The following is an 8,189-nucleotide window of genomic DNA, read 5'->3' on the forward strand; positions in this document are numbered from 1 at the left end:
TGGAGAAGACTCTTGAGGGTGCCTTGAACTGCAAGGAGATCCAACCAGTCCATTCTGAAGGAGATGAGCCCTGGGTGTTCTTTGGAAGGAATGATGTTAAAGCTGAAACCCCAGTACTTTGGCCACCTCTTGCAAAGAGTTGACTCATTGGAAAAGACTCTGATGCTGGGAGGGATTGGGGGCAAGAGGAGAAGGGGACGACAGAGGACGATATGGCTGAATGGCACCACTGACTCGATGGACGTGAGTCTCAGTTAACTCCGGGAGTTGGTAATGGACAGGGAGGCATGGCGTGCTGCGATTCACGGGGTCACAAAGAGTCGGACACGACTGAGTGACTGAACTGAACTGAACTGAATATACATCTGACATTTAAATGGAGACAAATTAACTAGATTACATGTGTATTTACTGCACAATACCTGCCAATCCACTGATGCCCTGTTTGCCTTAGACTTTAATTTTCAGACAATATTTTCAGTTAGGCTGCCTTTTATGAGCAACAGTTTCAAAAGAATTTGGTGAACTGATAAAATATGGTAGAAATAGAAACCTATACATCTTTTATATAAAATAAATGTTTTTTAAGTTTATAGCTTTTTCCAAAATAAAAAGTTTTCCTAACATGCCATAATGTTTTTCAAATGCCCATAAATTTTTTTATCTCATGATGATTTTGTGGCTTGTTTATTACTAAACTGCTTAGTTCATTAATGTCTACTACTACTATCAGCTTAAATTCATTAGTATAAGTATATATTAGTATAATCTATAAGATGTGCTATAAAATATAAAAAACCTGAGTTCTGAAAGATCGCTCAGTAAATATTTGATTTACTTTATGACAAAACCTTTAAGACATTGCATAATGTTTTAGTGAGACTGAAATAATGTTTGAATGACAAATGAACCAAAAATTAACATAAGTAGAAAAGTCAAAAAGTTTTTCAAAAGCAGTAAGTTCCATATATAAACCCTGCCCACATACTAAGCATGATATCTGAGGAAACTTGCAATGTTTCTTAACAGTGAAGCTGTTCTTAGTCACTCAGTCATGTCTGACTCTTTGCAACCCCATGGATTGTAGCTCACCAGGCTCTTCTCTCTACAGGGATTTTCCGGGCAAGAATACTGGAGTGGGTTGCCATTTCCTCTTTCATTCTTAACAGTGGAGTTTAATACAAATAATTATTCACTTAGGAACTTGATAAAATTGTTTCTCATGTGTCATGCCATAAAATTTTAATTAAAAAATTACTATATGTGTGTGGTTGTAGCCAAGCCACATATGCATAGTACAAATATTTAAAAATATAGCTTAGCTTTCAGTTTTACTAAGGCCTCTTTTACATACTTGTTCCATAGGCTAAATATCAGAGGGCTTAGCAGGGGAATCACAAGAGTGTAAAACAAAGAGGTCATTTTGTCTTCATCTAGAGAGTAGGATGAACTTGGCCTGAAACACGTAAAAAGTAGCATTCCCTGGAAGATTGACACTGCAGTTAAGTGGAAGGTGCAGGTGGTAAAAGCTTTGACTCTCCCTTCAGCAGAGTGGATCTTCAAGACTGAAAGGATGATATAAAAATAAGAGCAAGGACCCCTGAAAGAGTACTAAGTTCAATAAAACCCAAAGCATGACCATCATTAACTCATTGACCTGTATATCTGAGCAGGACAGGGGAAAAAAAATAAAACAGAGGTAAATCACAGAAAAAAATGGTCAATCACATTTGACCCACAGAAACATAAATGGAATGCTAATGGTGTGTGTATCTGAGAAACTGGTATTCCCACCAGGAAAACCCCAGGCATGAGCAGGGAGCACACCCTGCTGGACATGCTGACTGCATAGAGCAAGGGGCTGCTTGACAACCTTGTACTGGTCATAGGTCATCACTGCCAGCAGGAGACACTCAGAATCGGCAAAGATACAGAAGACCAAGAATTGCAGAGCACAACCATGGGAAGACATCGACTTGTTCTTGGCAAATAGGGAGAAATATCAATAACCTCAGATATGCAGATAACACCACCCTTATAGCAGAAAGCGGAGAAGAACTAAAAAGCCTCTTGAAAGTGAAAGAGGAGAGTAAAAAACTTGGCTTAAAATTCAACATTCAAAAAACTAAGATCATGGCATTCTATCCCAACACTTTATAGCAAATAGATGGGGAAAGAATGGAAATGGTGACAGAGTTTATTTTCTTGGGCTCCAAAATCACTGTGGACAGTGACTGCAGTCATGAAATTAAAAGACACTTGCTCCTTGGAAGAAAAGCTATGACCAACCTAGACACCACGTTAAAAAGCAGAGACATTACTTTGTCAACAAAGGTCCATCTAGTCAAAGCTATGGTTTTTCCAGTAGTCACGTATGGATATGAGAGTTGGACAAAAAGAAAGCTGAGCACCAAAGAATTGATACTTTTGAACTGTGGTGTTGGAGAAGATTCTTGAGAGTTCCTTGGACAGCAAGGAGATCCAACCAGTCAATCCTAAAGGAAATCAGTCCTGAATATTCATTGAAAGAAATGATGCTGAAGTGAAGCTCCAATACTTTGGCCACCTGATGCGAAGAACTGACTCATTGGAAAAGACTCTGTTGCTGGGATAGATTAAAGGCAGGAGGGGAAGGGGACAATAGAGGATGAGATGGTTGGATGACATTACCAACTCGATGGACATGAGTTTGAGCAAGCTTTGGGAGTTGGTGATGGACAGGGAAGCCTGGTGTGCTGCAGTCCATGGAGTCCGAAAGGGTCAGATGCGTTTGAACAACTGAACCGAACTGAATTTTGAAATAGTGTTTATGTAGCAAAAGATTTGGAGAAGGCAATGGCAATCGACTCCAGTACTCCAGTACTCTGGAAAATCCCGCAGCGGAAGAGCCTGGTAGGCTACAGTCCATGGGGTTGCTAAGAGTCGAACACGACTGAGCGACTTCCCTTTCACTTTTCACTTTTATACATTGGAGAAGGAAATGGCAACCCACTCCAGTGTTCTTGCCTGGAGAATCCCAGGGACGGGGGAGCCTGGTGGGCAGCCGTCTATGATGTCGCATAGAGTCGGACATGACTGAAGCGACTTAGCAGCAGCAGCAGCAGCAGCAGCATAAGATTGGCCTTCCCTGGTAACACAGATGGTAAAGAATTCTCCTGCAGTAAGGGAGAGCTGGGTTTGATCTCTGGGTCTGGAAGATCCTCTGTAGAAGGGAATGGCAACCCATTCCAGTATACTGGCCTGTGAAATCCCATGGATAGAGGAGCTTGGGGGGCTACAGTTATGGGTCACAAAGATTCAGACATGACTGAGCAACTTTCACTCACTCACAGAAAAAAATAAATATAATCAGAGAGAAATATTTCCATAAAATAGAAAGTATTTAAAACCATTTATCCATATATATGACAAAGAACTTGGATCTACAATATACTAAAAGCTTTCTTCATTGGGGCGTGGAAACTTAAACAAAAAATGACCCCCACAAAAAAATAAAAATTAACAGAAACTGTCAAAAAAAAGAAGATACATAAGTAACAAGTTAATGCATGAGAGTTTGCTCAGCACCATTAGTTATTAAGGTAATGAGGATAAAGCCACAACACAAAAACATAACACAAGTGTCAAATGGACTGAAATTAATATACTGAGCAGAACAAATTCCTTAATTGATTGGAAATCTCATTTGGGAACTAACAGGGACTGGCTTTCTTATCAGTTTGGGTGTTTTTCTTTGTTCTTTTCATTTGTTTTTCTACTTTTATTTTCTACAAATCAGGGAAACCATTTAGCTTAAATCCATGTAATTATTTCATATTTAATTTTGGAAATGAGATTCTTAATGGCAACTTTTGACGTCTTTTTATATGTCATTGTTTTTCTCCATTCTGAGGATGTCAACACTGAAATACCAATTGTACTCCTTTGGAGCTATTGGTGAGGCAAAGTTCAAACCAAAACTAATTGCTAATGTTTTCCCAGTAAAATCAAGAAATTGATGCATTTATGTTTCAGAAGAATTTTACTATCATTCCACTTCTCTGTTTCACATTAGGTATATGTAGAATTGTTCTTGGTCACCTAATTATGGTGGTTGGTCACTCAGTTGTGTCTGACTCTTTGCTATCCTGTGGACTCTATTTGCCAGGCTCATCTATCCATGGGATTCTCCAGGCAAGAATACTCTAGCGGGTTGCCATTCCCTCCTCCAGGGGATCTTCCTGACTCAGGGATCAAACCAGGGTCTCCTGTATTACAGGAAAATTCTTTACTGTCTGAATCACCAAGGAAGCTCTAATTATACTCCAATCCAAATTAATTTTCCCTCAGGAATCCCTGTCTTCTGGGGTGCAACTATTTGTTGCAACAACTATTTTGTTCAGCCAGTACCCAGCTTTAGCTTTTTAACAGGGCTGCTCCTCAAACAGGGCTGCTCCTCAAACCTGCTCCCAGGTGCTGTGAAAATGAGGGGAGAGCTAGTGGGTGGATAAAGACAGTGTTGTTCTACAAGCAAGGTGGCACTTTTAGTAACATAAAGATTAATAATATACTGAGATACTCTAGAAAGTATGCACTACATCCATTACATAAACATATAATAAACCCTCTACAAGAAACTTTTAGAATTAAAAATTAAAATTAATAGTTTCCTACAATCTCATAGTAAAACTACAGTGTTTATGGAATGCCATTTTAGATTATAATATACACATAGAAAATTTTCATCTAAATCAGTACTATTTATGGAATTCCATTTAATGGGCTTAAATTCCCTTCTCTTTATATTATTCCCCCTAGATCCAATAAAATGAGCCAATATTTTCAATGCAGTCTTTAATTGCTGAAATAAATATATATCATAAGTGTGAAAGATGATTAATTAATGTGTTCATTAACTCAATTAATGGCAATCCATCGACTCCCTATTTTGCTTGACTTTATTTATTTATTTATTGGGGGTATGTTTCATTTTATTTCTTTTTTTATTTTATTTTATTTTTTAACTTTACAATATTGTATTGGTTTTGCCATATATCAACATGAATCCTCCATAGGTAAACACGTGTTCCCCATCCTGAACTTTAATACATTCCAGTCAATGTTTTCTGCCATATTTCTCCCCGTAAGTAACAATTCAAAAGACATTTGGCTGAACTGATAAAATATACCAGGAGTAGAAAATTTCAACCTTTTATATTATGCAATTATTGTAAGGTGTTTCCACTGTGAGAACTCTTCCTAACATGCTATCAGTTCAGTTCAGTTCAGTCACTCAGCCGTGTCTGACTCTTTGCGACCCCAAGAATTGCAGCACGCCAGGCCTCCCTGTTCATCACCAACTCCTGGAGTTCACTCAGACTCACGTCCATCGAGTCAGTGATGCCATCCAGCCATCTCATCCTCTGTTGTCCCCTTTTCCTCCTGTCTGCAATCCCTCCAAGCATCAGGATCTTTTCCAATGAGTCAACTCTTTGCATAAGGTGGCCAAACTACTGGAGTTTCAGCTTTAGCATCATTCCTTCCAAAGAAATCCCAGGGCTGGTTTCTTTCAGAATGGACTGGTTGGATCCCTTTGCAGTCCAAGGGACTCTCAAAAGTCTTATCCAGCACCACAGTTTAAAAGCATCAGTTCTCTGGCGCTCAGCTTTCTTCACAGTCCAACTCTCACATCCATACATGACCACTGGAAAAGCCATAGCCTTGACTAGACGGACTTTTATTGGCAAAGTAATGTCTCTGCTCTTCAATATGCTGTCTAGGTTGGTCATAACTTTCCTTCCAAGGAGTAAGCGTCTTTTAATTTCATGGCTGCAGTCACCATCTGCAGTGCTTTTGGAGCCCCCAAAAATAAAGTCTGACACTGTTTTCACAAATACCATTCTGAATAACAAAGGAATTTTGTAGGCATTATATTTCCATTCTGAAATATTTTCACACAAGGGCATTTTACAATGACGTCTAGAAAATTTAAGACAATCAGAGGTCTTTTAACCTTACACTTTTAATGGATAAATAAGAGTGTTCTTCAATACTTTATGGTATTTCAAATATATGTTTTTATCCTCACTTTCTGTGCTTTAGCCTTTAGGAAATCAGATTCAATGTATTTGAAGCATCAAATATCAAGAACTTATAATTTATTACACCTAGAGCAATTAATAAATATGTATGTCTTTATAAAAGTCTGTTAACTTTTGTCCACAACCATTTCTGCATCTTACCAAAACTGTTGTTATATGCATACAATAGTTATAGTCTATTGTGATATATAGGGCTTCCCTGGGGACTCAGCTGGTAAAGAATCCACCTGCATATTGTGATAAATATATATATATATATATATATATATATATATATATATATACACATATATATATATGGCACTTAGCAAACTCTCAGTTAATTTTGTGTTTCTGAGACATAAGTAATAGCCAAAAAAGGTTGTCTAGTATATTTTTTAAATTTTTATTTATTATTATTATTATTATTTACTTTACAATATTGTATTGGTTTTGCCTATATTTGCTTATTTGATGCTTCAGGCAACTGTCAGTGCTTTGGTTAACAAGGATGGAATGCTTTGTTCTTTACCAAAGAATGAGCACAAACAGTGTGATATAAAACAATGCTTTAGGTAAGTGGGTGTTTGTGAACCACAAAGAGACAAAAAAGGGGCACTAAGGGCTGAGAATGAGAGAGAAGGAAGGAAAATCATCTTGGAAGAAGTGCAGAAGAATTGATAGTTGATAACAAAACCATGATATTATATTTTAACAAATCTCTTTCTATATTTTCCGTAGGGCTTTATAATCTAATCTTTAGACTTCTTTCCTTCTCATTTTTTAATATACCTATTTCAAATGTAATTGATATATATATAGTTACATATATATATAGTTATAAGGTATATAATGTGATGAAGTGATATATGTATACTTTGTGAAATGATTATCACAATAAGGTTAATTAATACATGCATAATCAAATCTGTATGCAGGTCAGGAAGCAACAGTTAGAATTGGACATGAAACAACAGACTGGTTCCAAATAGGAAAAGGAGTACCTCAAGGCTGTATATTGTCACCCTGCTTATTTAACTTATATGCACAGTACATCATGAGAAACGCTGGACTGGAAGAAACGCAAGCTGGAATCAAGATTGCCAGGAGAAATATCAGTAATCTCAGATATGAAGATGACACCACCCTTATGGCAGAAAGTGAAGAGGAACTCAAAAGCCTCTTGATGAAAGTGAAAGTGGAGAGTGAAAAAGTTGGCTTAAACCTCAACATTCAGAAAACGAAGATCTTGGCATCCGGTCCCATCACTTCATGGGAAATAGATAGGGAAACAGTGGAAACAGTGACAGACTTTATTTTTTTGGGCTCCAAAATCACTGCAGATGGTGACTGCAGCCATGAAATTAAAAGACACTTACTCCTTGGAAGGAAACTTATGACCAACCTAGATAGCATATTGAAAAGCAGAGACATTATTTTGCCAACAAAGGTCCGTCTAGTCAAGGCTATGGTTTTTTCTGTGGTCATGTATGGATGTGAGAGTTGGACTGTGAAGAAGGCTGAGCGCTGAAGAATTGATGCTTTTGAACTGTCATGTTGGAGAAGACTCTCAAGAGTCCCCTGGACTGCAAGGAGATCCAACCAGTCCATTCTGAAGGAGATCAGCCCTGGGATTTCTTTGGAGGGAATGATGCTGAAGCTGAAACTCCAGTACTTTGGCCACCTCATGCGAAGAGTTGACTCTTTGGAAAAGACTCTGATGCTGGGAGGGATTGGGGGCAGGAGGAGAAGGGGACAACAGAGGATGAGATGGCTGGATGGCATCACTGACTCGATGGACATGAGTCTCAGTGAACTCTGGGAGTTGGTGATGGACAGGGAGGCCTGGCGTGCTGCGATTCATGGGTTCACAAAGAGTCAGACATGACTGAGCAACTGATCTGATCTGATCTGATGATGAGGACAGTTAAAATCTACTCTTTTAGCAAATTTCAAGCTTATAATACAGTATTGTTAACTGGAGTCATCATGTAGATTAAATCCCCTAAACTTGTTCAATAAATAATAGAAAATTTTTGCACTTTGACCAATATCATCCTTTTCTCCTGTCTTTCCGCCCCTAGCAACAACCAATCTACTCTCTACATCTATGAAATTTATTTATTTACT

General features: G+C 38.1%; 1 pseudogene; it reads right to left on the minus strand.

The window, feature by feature from the left end:
• Positions 1-1,305: 1,305 nt before the first annotated feature.
• Positions 1,306-1,972, minus strand: LOC133261065 (olfactory receptor 5W2-like; annotated as a pseudogene).
• Between the last annotated feature and the right edge of the window lie 6,217 nt (positions 1,973-8,189).

This window comes from Bos javanicus, chromosome 15 (assembly GCF_032452875.1).
Source record: "Bos javanicus breed banteng chromosome 15, ARS-OSU_banteng_1.0, whole genome shotgun sequence".
In the NCBI taxonomy this organism is placed as follows: domain Eukaryota; kingdom Metazoa; phylum Chordata; class Mammalia; order Artiodactyla; family Bovidae; genus Bos; species Bos javanicus.